This window comes from Bubalus kerabau, chromosome 21, assembly GCF_029407905.1.
Source record: "Bubalus kerabau isolate K-KA32 ecotype Philippines breed swamp buffalo chromosome 21, PCC_UOA_SB_1v2, whole genome shotgun sequence".
Classification (NCBI taxonomy): domain Eukaryota; kingdom Metazoa; phylum Chordata; class Mammalia; order Artiodactyla; family Bovidae; genus Bubalus; species Bubalus kerabau.
The window spans coordinates 3244842-3261716 of record NC_073644.1 but is presented as its reverse complement, the minus strand read 5'-3'; the positions used below and the strand labels follow the sequence as shown (position 1 = coordinate 3261716).

The following is a 16875-nucleotide window of genomic DNA, read 5'->3' as shown; positions in this document are numbered from 1 at the left end:
GGTTACCCGCTCCATTATTCTTTCCTGGAGAGTTCTATGGACAGAAGAACCTGGCAGGCCACAGTCCGTGGGGTGGCAGAGACAGACATAACTGAACAACTCAGTTTCACTTTTCATACACCCACAACGCACATCATTTTACACATGATATACAGCTATTTTATTTGACATTGAACTGAACAGAAACTAAGAGATCAAATAGCCAATTCATGACTCTAAATTTATGATCTAGTGAGTTGACTACATAATTTGAGTCATCATCTCTACAAGAAGATTTAATCAACACTATGTAATGATCAAATTTCTTTTGGACATACAGATCTTCAACCAAATTGTATTATGTGATTCATTAATATCCTGACACTCTCTTTCACATCTTTGTTCCTGAGGCTATAGCTCAGAGGGTTCAGTATGGGACTCACCACTGTATAAAATACAGAACCTACTTTGACCATGAGCCATGAGTTTTTGGAGCTGGGTACACAATAAAGGAACAGGACAGTCCCATGGAACGTGGTGATGGAGGTCAGATGGGAGGCACAAGTAGAGAAGGCTTTTCGGCGAATCCCAGCAGAGAGCATTTTTATGATAGAGACAAAAATGGAAATATAAGTAGTGAGGATAGTTGCCAGGCTGCTCACCTCATTGAATATGGCAATGGCAAAACAGCACTTGGCTGATGAAGGTGTCAGAGCAGGAGATGGAGACAATGACAGAGTGCTCACAGAGGAAATTATTTATGATGTTAGACCCACAGAAGGATAATGTCTGGAGAGAACAGGTGAGTGTCAGGGAGGAGACTACACCCCATGTGCAGGGACCGGCCACTAACTATGCACAGAGCTCTGGGGACATGACCACTGTGTAGAGTAGAGGCTTACAAATGGCCACAAATCGATCATAGGCCATCACTGCCAACATGAATGCCTCTGCCACTGCAAACAGAAGCTGAGAAGAATTGCATGATGCATCCCGTGAAAGAGACGGTTCTGTCTTCCACACCAAATTCTCCAAGAGTTTGGGTGTAACTGTGGTGGAATAGCAGAAATCAACAAAGGACAAGTGACTGAGAAAAAAGTACATGGGGGTGTGGAGTTGGGGGCTGATCCTGATGATGGCGATCATGTCCACGTTCCCCACCACGGTGACTGCATAGATGGTGAGGAAAACCAGGAACAAGGGAACCTGGAGGTCGGGATATTCTGAGAAGCCCAAGAGGGTGAACGTGGCCCTGGCACTCTTATTTCCTTCAGCAAACCACATAATTATTGTTGGAGAAAATCTGAGACAGTGACAATAAAATGATAACAATGATAATGATGACAGTCCATGGATGTCACATTTATCATGCAGCAGACATTGTATTAAAATATTGGCACATTAGTTTTGACCACTAAACAATACTTATGAATTTCAAAACAACCAGTCTCATATTTTACAAAAGGAAATGGTAGCATATATGAGTTAAGAAACTTGTTTGAATTAACACAGCCTGCTGGTGATGAGTTAGGTTTGAAGTGACCATGAGTAACAGAAATTGAATTTAGTTTAGAGTCAGAGAGAAATATTTTCTATAGTGTCATAGAAAAACATGTTTTTCACAGTTCCATCATTCTGAAGGTCTGTGGTGCTTAATGGGAGTAACATAACAATAAATGAAAACACAGCACTCAAATTTATTTTAAAAAGCAGGAGGAGTAATATTTTTAGAGGCCGTAGTACTTCTATCGTTATGTTCAAACTGAAGATCATCAAAAAGGCAGAGGTCATGAGTCACCACAAGAATTTTCACATTTTGGAAAACATAAATGGACGTTGAAGGAAATAAAGCTCTATCTTCAAGTTTTCCAATGATTCCAGTTTGATGCTGAAATTGTTGGCTTTGTGTTCAATGCAGCGACCTGGTAAAGCAATGATGCTGTATTGTAATTTGTAGCGCCCTCACTGTTGTTTTCTTTCCTGTTTGACTGTTTATCATTTGTCTCACATAGTGCCACTGATGCTCTTAATAGAGCCTTTTAAATTCTTTGATCAATATCTCTAACTTGCTATAAATATTTTTACTTCTAATAAATTTACTAGGAATATTATAGCATTAGATGCTTATAGAATATCTGAATTACAGAGTAACTTAAAATATATTTTGCTCAACTCTTCCACATTCTATACTGTTTCTCAAGAAAATCAGAAAATACAGTAATAAATACGAGTGGTTACATTATCACCCTCAAAACTTCTGGTGACAGGAATATTGAGTTTGATTAAAACTACAGGTGATGATCTTGCTTTGAGTCATACAATCATTTGTATACATTATTGTGAGAAAGCAAAAGCATCTTGTACTGGTAAGCAGTTTATAACAACAGAAGCATATTTATTTAGCAAAGATTTTAAAATAAGCTAACCAATAACAAGCACACATCTGAAATATTCAGATTAATAAAGACTATTAGTTCGACTCTCATAAACACAGATGCAATTTTAGTTTTGTCTGACCATGTGAAGGGAGAAATAATTCATAATTTCTTGAATAGCTTTATGGTAGTTTTGTCACTCAAAAAATGTATTTCCTACATGCAGAAAAGGGAATGGGTGGGAAGTGGAAAAGAGTGACAGACAGACTGGCACAATGAAAGAAGGAGTTGCAACCATAGATTTAAATTTGGTTCCAAGCTTTGGCATTTACTGTATGATCTTTGGTGAATCACTCAGATTTTATGAGCCTCAACTTCTTTATCAGTAATAGTGACATGATAATATATATTTTATATTATTGTATAAGTATTAAGTTAGGAAATGACATTAATATAATTAGCACAAAGTCTGATAGTTGTGGAGTTCAAAATATATAGGTTTTCCCACTCTCATCCCTTTTAATTCTTAACACTCTGAATAATTGGTATTATTTTTAAACACATATTATTTTAAAAAAATCTAAGAATCAGGTCAAGGTCCAAAGTTGGCAGCAACAAAAATGAAGGAACAATGCTGTTGGTAGCTTGATAGGGATTGCATTGAATCTATAGATTGCTTTGGGTAGTATACTCATTTTCACTACATTGATTCTTCCAATCCATGAACATGGTATATTTCTCCATCTGTTAGTGTCCTCTTTGATTTCTTTCACCAGTGTTTTATAGTTTTCTATATATAGGTCTTTAGATTCTTTAGGTAGATATATTCCTAAGCTAGAACAAATAATTTCACAATTTGTATGGAAAAACAAAAAACCTCGAATAGCCAAAGCGATCTTGAGAAAGAAGAATGGAACTGGAGGAATCAACCTACCTGACTTCAGGCTCTACTCCAAAGCCACAGTTATCAAGACAGTATGGTACTGGCACAAAGACAGAAATATAGATCAATGGAACAAAATAGAAAGCCCAGAGATAAATCCACGCACATATGGACACCTTATCTTCGACAAAGGAGGCAAGAATATACAATGGAATAAAGACAATCTCTTTAACAAGTGGTGCTGGGAACTCTGGTCAACCACTTGTAAAAGAATGAAACTAGAACACTTTCTAACACCATACACAAAAATAAACTCAAAATGGATTAAAGATCTAAACGTAAGACCAGAAACTATAAAACTCCTAGAGGAGAACATAGGCAAAACACTCTCTGACATACATCACAGCAGGATCCTCTATGACCCACCTCCCAGAATATTGGAAATAAAAGCAAAAATAAACAAATGGGACCTAATTAACCTTAAAAGCTTCTGCACATCAAAGGAAACTATTAGCAAGGTGAAAAGACAGCCTTCAGAATGGGAGAAGATAATAGCAAATGAAGCAACTGACAAACAACTAATCTCGAGAATATACAAGCAACTCCTACAGCTCAACTCCAGAAAAATAAATGACCCAATCAAAAAATGGGCCAAAGAACTAAATAGACATTTCTCCAAAGAAGACATAAAGATGGCTAACAAACACATGAAAAGATGCTCAACATCACTCATTATCAGAGAAATGCAAATCAAAACCACTATGAGGTACCATTTCACACCAGTCAGAATGGCTGCGATCCAAAAGTCTACAAGTAATAAATGCTGGAGAGGGTGTGGAGAAAAGGGAACCCTCTTACACTGTTGGTGGGAATGCAAACTAGTGCAGCCACTATGGAGAACAGTGTGGAGATTCCTTAAAAAACTGGAAATAGACATGCCTTATGATCCAGCAATCCCACTGCTGGGCATACACACTGAGAAAACCAGAAGGGAAAGAGACACGAGTACCCCAATGTTCATCGCAGCACTGTTTATAATAGCCAGGACATGGAAGCAACCTAGATGTCCATCAGCAGATGAATGGATAAGAAAGCTGTGGTACATATACACAATGGAGTATTATTCAGCCATTAAAAAGAATACATTTGAATCAGTTCTAATGAGGTGGATGAAACTGGAGCCTATTATACAGAGTGAAGTAAGCCAGAAAGAAAAACACCAATACAGTATACTAACGCATATATATGGAATTTAGAAAGATGGTAACAATAACCCTGTGTACGAGACAGCAAAAGAGACACTGATGTATAGAACAGTCTTATGGACTCTGTGGGAGAGGGAGAGGGTGGGAAGATTTGGGAGAATGGCATTGAAACATGTAAATATCATGTATGAAATGAGTTGCCAGTCCAGGTTCGATGCACGATACTGGATGCTTGGGGCTGGTGCACTGGGACGACCCAGAGGGATGGAATGGGGAGGGAGGAGGGAGGAGGGTTCAGGATGGGGAACACATGTATACCTGTGGCGGATTCATTTTGATACTTGGCAAATCTAATACAGTTATGTAAAGTTTAAAAATAAAATAAAATTAAAAAAAAAATGTAATCTAAAAAAAAAAAAAAAAAAAAAAAAAAAATGAAGGAACAATTTGTGATGTTGAAGAATAGCTCAACTCTTTTTTTTTCTTCTGAATTTCCTCTTGGCCCTGTTCATGTTAATTCATCAATCACTATCCTTCAATAAATTGTATCCATTTCCCCTTTGTGTTTTCATTATTATCTGACTCTTGCTAATCATCCAGTTTTAATCTCGTAGTCACCTAGGCTCAGCCAACTTGCCTGTAGTGCTGCTACCCTGGACTGTGAGAAAATTAATTTCTTCTTTTCTCAATTACTGTATCTGTTATGACAGTTTCTGACTCTTAAAAACTTTAATTTCTCCCTATTAACTAATTTATCAAGTCTAAATTTCTCTCCTCAGTTTTACCTAAAGCCTTATCCTAGCTATATTCTTCAATTTTCAATTTTCTTTAATCGCCAGTATTCTCAGAATATAATGCCTATTATTTCCTCTTTTCTTACATATTGATACAGCACTTGAACAATATACAAAGCATTTCATGAAAATTGCTATCATAAGGACACTTTTCCTTTTCACTTCAACAATATTTCCTACATCCTTGACATAGCTGCAGACATTACTGTCAGAAAAATGGAATTGTATATTATGGTGTTCATTATTATTATATACATATGATTCTTACCTTCTTTTGACTCAATTTTGAGGTGTTGAGGAATTCCCAGGCATTATAATATTTTTAAAATTTCATTGTGACTATTCTGCTAAGCACAGTGTGGATATCCTCAGAACAAAAATCAGGATGATACCCCAGTGAAGGGGGAGGAGATCAAAGCGCAGCCTTCAGGAAAATGGACTCAGGATATATCACCACACAAAGACTGACAAAGTGTCCACTGCTTTAGAGGTTTCAGGATCTCAGAGTTCCCCAAAGGACAGAAAAGAAACACGATATAACATCCCACCTGAAACTAACTCACCTGATGATCCTATATCTACTATTAAATGTCTCCAGGGGAGTTCCCACTCTGAATTCAACATGTAAAATATCAAGGAGTTGGTCAATGTAGCAGGAGCCCACAAAAATTTAATGGGACTGGAATATAATTCTTTCTTAATATGCAGAAAAACTAAGAGAAAGGAAGAGACAGAGAGAGAGAGAAAGAGAGAGAGATTTGGAAGCTGAATCTGATTCCTATGAACAAAATGTAGGGCTTATTTATGCTTCCATGACCTTGGGGATTTAGACCCCAGAGAGTATTTCTTGAGCTATTTCTTTTTATATCCCACATCCAGAAATTAGCTTGAATGCTTTTCTATGTGGCAATTTGCAAGAAGGCAATTTCTTCTAAATCACTGGAGATAGAGCCTCAATAGCCTATTTCATGGATTTCTTAAAAAAATAATTATAGAAAAATACATGAACTGAATAAGAAAACATGGTGACTACAATAAAACCTCAAATGAAAGATAAATAAGTTAATCTTTCAGAGATATTAATAACTGCTATCATAATATTTACTGTATGATTTTTCTGTCCCATTCTGTGTATGAAATGCTATGTGTTTTGAGATGTATGAACAACATAACTCGGTCTCTGGTTTTATTGCCTAACCTAAATGAATATTAGTCTCTGCAGAAACAGTGATGTTCTTTATTGAAATTAAATTGTGTTTCCTTCTATAAGTGGGCTATACACACTTTCAAGTTTCAGTTCAGTTCAGTTGCTCAGTCGTGTCCGACTCCTTGCAACCCCATGAACTGCAGCACGCCAGGCCTCCCTGTCCATCACCAACTCCCGGAGCTCACTCAAATTCAGTCCATCGAGTCGGTGACACCATCCAGCCATTTCGTCCTCTGTCGTCTCCTTCTCCTCCTGCCCCAAGTCCCTCCCAGAATGAGAGGCTTTTCCGATGAGTCAACTCGTCACATGAGGTGGCCAAAGTACTGGAGTTTCAGCTTTAGCATCATTCCTTCCAAAGAAATCCCAGGGCTGATCTTCAGAATGGACTGGTTGGATCTCCTTGCAGTCCAAGGGACTCTCAAAAGTCTTCTCCAACATCACAGTTCAAAAGCATCAATTCTCCGGTGCTCAGCATTCTTCACAGTCCAACACTCACATCTATACATGAACACTGGAAAAACCATAGCCTTAACTAGACGGACCTTTGTTGGCAAAGTAATGTCTCTGCTTTTCAATATGCTATCTAGGTTGGTCATAACTTTCCTTCCAGGGAGTAAGCGTCTTTTAATTTCATGGCTGCAATCACCATCTGCAGTGATTTTGGAGCCCCCAAAAATAAAGTCTGACACTGTTTCTACTGTTTCCCCATCTATTTCCCATGAAGTGATAGGAGCAGATGCCATGATCTTTGTTTTCTGAATGTTGAGCTTTAGCCAACTTTTGAACTCTCCTCTTTCACTTTCATCAAGAGACTCTTTAGTTCCTCTTCACTTTCTGCCATAAGGGTGGTGTCACCTGCATATCTGAGGTTATTGATATTTCTCCCGGCAATCTTGATTCCAGCTTGTGCTTCTTCCAGCACAGCATTTCTCATGATGTACTCTGCATAGAAGTTAAACAAACAGGGTGATAATATACAGCCTTGACATACTCCTTTTCCTATTTGGAACCAGTCTGTTGTTCCATGTCCAGTTCTAACTGTTGATTCCTGACCTGCATACAGATTTCTCAAGAGGCAGGTCAGGTGGTCTGGTATTCCCATCTCTTTCAGAATTTTCCACAGTTCATTGTGATCCACACAGTCAAAGGCTTTGGCATAGTCAATAAAGCAGAAATGGATGTTTTTCTGGAACTCTCTTGCTTTTTCCATGATCCAGCGGATGTTGGCAATTTGATCTCTGGTTCCTCTGCCTTTTCTAAAACCAGCTTGCACATCTGGAAGTTCATGGTTCATGTATTGCTGAAGCCTGGCTTGGAGAATTTTGAGCATTACTTTACTAGCATGTGACATGAGTGCAATTGTGTGGTAGTTTGAGCATTCCTTGGCATTGCCTTTCTTTGGGATTGGAATGAAAACTGACCTTTTCCAGTCCTGTGGCCACTGCTGAGTTTTCCAAATTTGCTAGCATATTGAGTGCAGCACTTTCACAGCATCATCTTTCAGCATTTGAAATAGCTCAACTGGAATTCCATCACTTCCACTAGCTTTGTTCATAGTGATGCTTTCTAAGGCCCACTTGACTTCACATTCCAGGATGTCTGGCTCTAGGTCAGTGATCACACCATCGTGATTATCTTGGTCGTGAAGACTTTTTTGTACAGTTCTTCTGTGTATTCTTGCCACCTCTTCTTGATATCTTCTGCTTCTGTTAGGTCCATACCATTTCTGTCCTTTATCGAGCCCATCTTTGCATGAAATGTTCCCTTGGTATCTCTAATTTTCTTGAAGAGATCTCTAGTCTTTCCCATTCTGTCGTTTTCCTCTTTTTCTTTGCATTGATCTCTGAGAAAGGCTTTCTTATCTCTTCTTGCTATTCTTTGGAACTCTGCATTCAGATGCTTATATCGTCCTTTTTCTCCTTTGCTTTTCACTTCTCTTCTTTTCACAGCTATTTGTAAGGCCCCCCCAGACAGCCATTTTGCTTTTTTTCATTTCTTTTCCATGGGGATGGTCTTGATCCCTGTCTCCTGTACAATGTCACGAACCTCTGTCCATAGTTCATCAGGCACTCTATCTATCAGATCTAGGCCCTTAAATCTATTTCTCACTTCCACTGTATAATCATAAGGGATTTGATTTAGGTCATACCTGAATGGTATAGTGGTTTTCCCTTCTTTCTTCAGTTTAAGTCTGCATTTGACAACAAGGAGTTCATGATCTGAGCCACAGTCAGCTCCTGGTCTTGTTTTTGCTGACTGTATAGAGCTTCTCCATCTTTGGCTGCAAAGAATATAATCAGCCTGATTTTGGTGTTGACCATCTGGTGATATCCACGTGTAGAGTCTTCTCTTATGTTGTTGGAAGAGGGTGTTTGCTATGGCCAGTGTATTATCTTGGCAAAACTCTATTAGCCTTTGCCTTGCTTCATTCCATATTCCAAGGCCAAATTTGCCTGTTACTCCAGGTGTTTCTTGACTTCCTACTTTTGCATTCCAGTCCCCTATAATGAAAAGGACATCTCTTTTGGGTGTTAGTTCTAAAAGGTCTTGTAGGTCTTCATAGAACCGTTCAACTTCAGCTTCCTTAGCGTTACTGTTCGGGGCATAGACTTGTATTATTGTGATATTGAATGGTTTGCCTTGGAAACGAACAGAGATCATTCTGTGATTTTTGAGATTGCATCCAAGTACTGCATTCGAACTCTTTTGTTGACTATGATGGCTACTCCATTTCTTCTGAGGGATTCCTACCCACAGTAGTAGATATAATGGTCATCTGAGTTAAATTCACCCATTCCAGTCCATTTTAGTTCGCTGATTCCTAGAATGTCGACATTCACTCTTGCCATTCTCCTGTTTGACCACTTCCAATTTGCCTTGATTCATGGACCTGACATTCCAGGTTCCTATGCAATATTGCTCTTTACAGCATCAGACCTTGCTTCTATCACCAGTCACATCCACAACTGGGTATTGTTTTTGCTTTGGCTCCATCCCTTCATTCTATCTGGAGTGATTTTTCCACTGATCTCCAGTAGCATATTGGGCACCTACTGACCTGGGGAGTTCCTCTTTCAGTATCCTATCATTTTGCCTTTTCATACTGCTTGTATTAATAGAATTAAATAATATAATCTCTTAAAAATGGCAAATGCATCTTGGAAATATGTTTCAGTCTCTAAAACCTCTGAGTGTCAATCAATCCACTGGTTTCACTACACTGAAATATCACACAGTTAGATCCACTGACTTGCCTGGTAGCTCAGCAGTAAAAAAACAAGTTGCCTGCAATGCAGGAAATGTAGGTTCTATCCCTTGGGTTTGGGAGAAACCCCAGAGAAGGAAATGGCTACCCCCTCCAGTATTCTTGCCTGGGAAATACATTGGACAGAGGAGCCTGGTGGGCTGCTATTCATGTATTTGCAAAATATTTGGACATAACTTAGTGACTAAACAACAACAAATGCTTTCCCTAGGCTCCTGACAACCTGACTAGCCCTTGCCAGACTCAACCAGGAAGCCATAACACACCAGAGGCTGTTTCCCACCAGGCACAGAATCATTGTACATTGCGTGATCTTGAAACAAAATCCTACAAGTCATCATGGATATTCTTTCACTGAGATAGATTTGAGTTCCACAATGCATCTTCACCCCATTGCTGACACTTCTGTACCCTGGACTAACTTTGGAGCCAATATCTACACTCTAGTCACCCAGAGTTAGCAACCTTGTTGGATATTAGTTTTCCATGCTGTACAATAAATTGCCACCAACTTAGAGACTTAAACTGCTATCACAGTTTCTGTAGCATAATAGTCTGGGAAGTGTTTGCATAACTTTATAAGATATTGCTAAACTATTTTCAAAGTTATTTAACCTTGTATTCTTATTTGAAATGCATAAGCATTCAACTTGTTCCACATTTTTGCCAAGATTTGAAACTCTTACTCATTTTAGCTATTCTAAATAGGGTACAGTAGTTTCTCCTTGTGGTTTAAGTTTTAATTTTAGTAAGAATGTCATTGATGACTAATGATGCTTAGTATTTTTTCATGTGTTTATAGATGGTTTGTGTGTTTTGTTTTGTCAGATGTATGCGCAGATAGTTCATCAAACATTTAAGTAGTTTTTTTTTCTTGTTGTTTTGACTATAAAGACTTCTCTGTGTGTTTTACATAGAAATAATTTATCAAATATAAGTTTGCAAATATTTACTCACAATCTATAGCTTATATTTTCATTTTATTAATGGTGTCATTTATGCTTAAGAAACTTTTACCAATTATTTTTAATGGTAATGAAGTTACTTTTATTGTTTTTTAAAGATCCATCATTTTTAAGTTCATTCAAAAAATTCTCACCCCAAGTTTTGAAAGATATTTTGTTTTATGCTAAATTTTTTAGTTTTAATTTTTATGTCTACATCTATGATTCATTCATCTATGACTTCTTGGAAGTCATGACAAACCTAGACAGTGTATTAAAAAGTACAGACATAACTTTGCTGACAAAGGTCTGTATAGTCAAAGCTATGGTTTTTTCAGTAGTCACGTTCACGTGTGATGGTTGGGCCATAAAGAAGGCTGAGTAATGAAGAATTGTTACTTTTGAATTGTGGTGCTAGAGAAGACTCTTGAGAGTCCCTTGGACAGCAAGGGGATCAAACCAGTAAATCCCAAAAGAAATCAACCATGAATAGTAGTTGGAAGGACTGATGCTGAAGCCGAAGCTCCAATATTTTGGCCATCAGATGAGAAGAACTGACTCATTGGAAAAGACCCTGATGTTGGGAAAGGTTGAGGATAGGCGAAGGGGGCAATAGAGGATGAGATGGTTGAATAGCATCACTGACTCAATGGACATGAGTTTGAGCAAACTCTGGGAGATGGTGAAGGCTAGAGAAGCCTGATGAGCTGCAATCCATGGGGTGGGAAAGAGTTGGACATGACTTAGTGACTGAACAACAGCAACGATTAATTTCATTTCATTCATGTTAATAGTTGTGTATGCTATAAAATAAAAATAAGAGCTTATTCCTCCGTGTGGATACTCAATTATTTCAGCCTTGTTTATTGAAAATTATCATTTCTCTATTTAATTATAGTAGCAGGTATTTTTGAAATTTAAATGACCAGAGACACTTGAGTCCATTTTGGTACCCTATTAGTCTAATATCCTATTGCCTTGATTACTGGAAAAGCTTTTGTAAGAAAATAAGGATATCCACTGGATCATGTAAAAAGCAAGAGAGTTCCAGAAAAACATCTATTTCTGCTTTATTGACTATGCCAAAGCCTTTGGCTGTGTGGATCACAATGAACTGTGGAAAATTCTGAAAGAGATGGGAATACCAGACCACCTGACCTGCCTCTTGAGAAATCTGTATGCAGGTCAGGAATCAACAGTTAGAACTGGACATGGAACAACAGACTGGTTCCAAATAGGAAAAGGAGTATGTCAAGGCTGTATATTATCACCCTGCTTGTTTAACTTATATGCAGAGTACATCATGAGAAACGCTGGGCTGGAAGAAACACAAGCTGGAGTCAAGATTGCCAGGAGAAATATCAATAACCTCAGATATGCAGATGACACCACCCTTATGGCAGAAAGTGAAGAGGAACTCAAAAGCCTCTTGATGAAAGTGAAAGTGGAGACTGAAAAAGTTGGCTTAAAGCTCAACATTCAGAAAACCAAGATCATGGCATCCAGTCCCATCACTTCATGGGAAATAGATGGGGAAACAGTGTCAGACTTTATATTTTGGGGGTCCAAAATCACTGCACATGGTGACTGCAGCCATGAAATTAAAAGACGCTTACTCCCTGGAAGGAAAGTTATGACCAACCTAGATAGCATATTGAAAAGCAGAGACATTACTTTGCCAACAAAGGTCCATCTAGTCAAGGCTATGGTTTTTCCAGTGTTCATGTATGGATGTGAGAGTTGGACTGTGAAGAAGGCTGAGTGCCAAAGCATTGATGCTTTTGAGCTGTGGTGTTGGAGAAGACTCTTGAGAGTGAGTCCCTTGGACTGCAGGGAGATGCAACCAGTCCATTCTAAAGGAGATCAGTCCTGGGTGTTGATTGGAAGGACTGATGCTAAAGCTGAAACTCCAGTACTTTGGCCACCTCAAGTGGAGTTGACTCATTGGAAAAGACTCTGATGCTGGGAGGGATTGGGGGCAGGAGGAGAAGGGGACGACAGAGGATGAGATGGCTGGATGGCATCACCGACTTGATGGACATGAGTTTGAGTGAACTCCGAGAGTTGGTGATGGACAGGGGGGCCTGGTGTGCTGCGATTCATGGGGTCACAAAGAGTCGGACACGACAGAGCGACTGAACTGAACTGAACTGACACAATATCCTTTCTGTGTTGGTGCTTGTATTTAAGACTGTAAATCTCATCAGCTTTTGCACAGTTAATGTCTCTATTAGACTCATTAAAAAAGTACCTTCTATGGTTAATAAAATGTAAAGACTGCACCTGCTATTATGCTAGCTTTCATTTTTACATATTTTCACAGGGAACTTGCTTTAATGAATTTATTGTGAGAAGTTTTAAATCAAATTCTATGTCAGGATTTTACATTAATGTCCAAGAGGTGGTTAGATTTGTTCAACGTTAAACTAGGTATTATGGTAACTTCCTCATCAGTTAAATTACTAATTTAAAGTATAACATGTTTTTGATTAAGAGAAACTAACTTATAGAGAGATTTGGCTGAGAATAGACACCTGTTAAGGCCCTTTGTTGTACAGAATGCTGTGCTTTAATAAATCATGATGTTGTAATAGAATGGTATCTTCCTGAGTAATAATTTATAGTGTTCCTCTAGTAAATCTTGAATAGCTTATTTAACTTCTGTGGTCAAAAAAAATGTTCTGCTTCCAGTCACATTTCTCTAAATCTTCATGTCACTTACATGTTTGCCATCATTTTTACTTTACTGTATTTGCCTCTACGGATTCTTGAAATTTTAGCTTCAAAGTCGCAATGAATCTAGTTTCTCTTCATTTCTTTGCATGCATCTGTCAGCCTAGTGATTTAAGGAAGCAGCATCGAAAGGTAAACTATTTAGTAATTTAGCAGGCCTTTGTTTCTCTGTGAAGTATTGAAGAGTCCTTATCGTTTAACGTGAATGAACACTGTGTGGTTATGTCCTGGTGAATAATTGACGGTTTAATGGAAGTGATGAAACTCACCCACCACTTAAAATGTGCTGATGGTTCTGTTGGAAATTGGTCATTCGTTGGGACAATTGTAACAGTGTGCCTTTCTCCCACTTGTTGGCCTTCTGATCATCTCATGCTTGTTTATAATAGACATAGTATTATTTATTATTTTTAAAATGTTCTTTACTTATGTTTTTGGCCATGCTGCACAGCTTATGGGATCTTAGTTCCCCAACCAGGGATCAGACCAGTGTCCTGGCAGTGAAAGTGCCAAGTCTTAACCTCTGGACCGCCATGGAATTTCCACTTAGTGTTTTCTTATAAGAAATGACTGAATCAGAGCCAAAGATGTTAGATTTGCGGGAAGCCAATTTAATGATGGTGGGTAGCAGTGTGCAGGAGACTCTGTGTGCTGGACATGTGCTTTCCGAGTCTTTCATCTCATCCCCAGGTGAGGTCCAGTCTACTGCTATCCCCATTCAGCAGACATAGACACTGAGGCTTAGGGAGGCCGGGCACCCTGCCCAGGCTCTCACACCCAGCAGCGTGGTGCAGACTGGTCTGATCAGAGCCTGGACACTTAAACATGGTGCCATCCAGCCACCTTTCCTCCAGAGGCTCTCGTGTCCATCACGGCATTCCTGATGGAGGGAGCATCAGGAGGGAGCTCTCTGCTTCTCCCCTCGGGTCACTTGGATGAGCCCCTGTTGTTGGAGTCCAGTGCCCCAAGGGCTGGCCTTCCTTGTCCCTCTCCTGCTCCCAGCCCGCTGACCGAGCACTCCTGGGCCTTCCCGCAGGACTGGGGTGGCTGTGCTCCAGTTCAGGCAGCTCAGTGCCGGGGAGCCCTTCTGCTGGGCACATCAGGCCAGCGCCGTCCCCCTGGGGTTGGTGACCTGGGTGTGCCGCTCGCCTGCTCTGTGGCCTGCTTTGCCCTCCTGTTAAATGGACACGGTGCTGCCCATCCTGGCCACGTGGGCACCAGTGGTGTGGCTCCCATCCTGGGGGAGGGCAGCCAGGCTGTGGACCCAGAGGCCTTCCTCAGGAGGATGCCCGGGGGAAGGGGCTGGCCAAAGTCCCTGACTTTGAGGCAGGTGTTTGTCTCCACTGAGTCCATAGCCAACCCAGGTGTGTCACTTCCCTGCTCTGTTCGTTGCTGTTTTCTGATTTTTATAAATGCTTATTTTAACTTGAATTTGAGATTGATCCCTGTTCAGTTCCATGTGGAAAATTTCTAGCCTTTGTAGCCTTCTGTTGTCTGAGGGTTCTTGTTAGAGCTCAGGGGAGGGAGCCCAGTTTATCCAGCTGCTGTTAAACGAGTTCAGCTGCATTTTGCACTGTCACTTTGTTGTCACCAAGCTCCCGTGGGACTGCACAGGGTCCGTATTCTTTACAGAATCCCACTAAAAAGGCACAGGTTAGTTGGTTAAAACAGCACACTCATTGTTTATAAAAATAAATGCCTTGCATGTCTCCTAAAACCTCCCCTGGCTTAACCACACACCCAGATGTATGAGTGAGACCTGTCTGGACCCTGAGGGGTTAATCTGTCCCCACACTGTTGCCACCACTGTCTTTCCTGTCCTCACACCCAGGACCAGCAGAAAAGCTGGGAGTCCAGGAGAGATCATCTCTCTTTTTGTTTTTTTTTAATTCGTTTATTTTTTAGCTGAAAGATAATTGCTTTACAGAATTTTCTTTTCTGTCAAACCTCAACATGAATCAGCCATAGGTACCCATATATCTCCTCCCTTTTGAACCTCCCACCCCTCTAGGGTGATACAAGATCATCTCTTAGTGAAGACCAGGGGGTGCTTTATGGAAACCACTGTGAGCGAATGCCACTCGAACTGCCTGTAAGTACTTCAGTGGGGAGCCCCGAGTCTGTATGTTACCGAGAAATATGATCCAGGCACATGGTGTTGGCGTGGAGGGGTTAGGTACCTTTTCTGTGTTTCTCTTGTTGTCATGGGTTCCAGTAACCTGCATCATCACTACAAATGATCTTGGGTGGTGGCACAAGCTGTGTCTTTTTCTCCTTCAAACAGAAAGGTCTGGACGGCTTTGCTGAGAGGTTTTGTACTCTAGCTGTGGTGCTTCTGAGCAGCATCTGGCGATGAGCACAGTCCTGTCATCAGGGCAGTTCATGCCATGCAGGGTCCACGGTGCCAGGGTCGCTCTGCTGTCCTGCCCGGCAGGGCCATCTGGTCGCTGGATTCCAGAGAGGGCCGAGCCCGGCTGCAGGGAGGCTCCCGTCCAGGGTCTCTGCACTCAGTCGGATGCTCTCGCTGCCCCATAGCCCTGCTTCTCTTGAACAAGACAGTCCTTTAAGATGGCATTAAGCTAGAACAAGGGGGTTTTTTGTACTTGGGGGAAAGCATAGCTAATAGATTTTCAAATAAGTTTCTGGTTATAATGTAACGCCTGTGTGATTGCCATTTTCAAAACAGTCTATTGTTAGCCAATTTGACACTTACCTCACTCCCTCAGCTGCCAGCTTTACGGGAAGAGGTAGGAGATGACAAGACCGCCATCAAATGTGAAACCTCGACCCCCGCCTCACCGCAGTCCTTTCGGCTGGGCCGCCTGCACATGGGGGCGCTGCACACAGCCACCCACGAGGACCTCAGGGACGCCCACAAGTAAGTGGCCTGTGTGCGCGTCATCAGTTTCAGGAGCCCTGCGCCTCTTGTCTTGAAGGAGTTGCAAGGATGATTTTAAAGGAATACCATTGGGTTCAGTGCCTGTATTTAGTGGTGAACTTCAGGTGCTGGGGAAGAAGAGCTCAGTGACCTCAGTGATTTTAGAAAACGTCCTTCTCTACAGATTGACTCCTGTGGGAGCTTTCTTCCTGATCTTGGTAGAGGTCTGCCTGGCCCGGGGCACGTTCCTGACAGTGACGGCCCTGTGCCTCTCAGGCTCGCTCTTGAGTGTCCCTCCTGTTTCCTCAGGGGTCTCCTCTCAGGAGACTCCGTCCCCTCCTGTGACTGACACTGTCCTCATTGAGACCACCACCTAAGCTCCCGTCCTGAGCCAGGCAGCACTCGATGGACGACACATGTGGTCACTTGGCCAGCTGACCTGCATGGTGACCGTCGCTCTCCTGCCATGGCCGGGGACAGTCACCCTGCAGGAGGTGGGGGGAACTGCCCAGAGCAGGGGAGCTTGCCTTCTGCTGGAGCGTTTTCACCTGCTGAGCAGCGACCCTGATGGAGGGTCGGAGTGCCCTCTGCACCAACTGGCCTGGAGTCAAG

The 16875-nt window shown here is 41.0% G+C and overlaps 1 pseudogene; it reads right to left on the bottom strand.

The window, feature by feature from the left end:
- Positions 1–323: 323 nt before the first annotated feature.
- Positions 324–1263, bottom strand: LOC129636324 (olfactory receptor 5D13-like; annotated as a pseudogene).
- Between the last annotated feature and the right edge of the window lie 15612 nt (positions 1264–16875).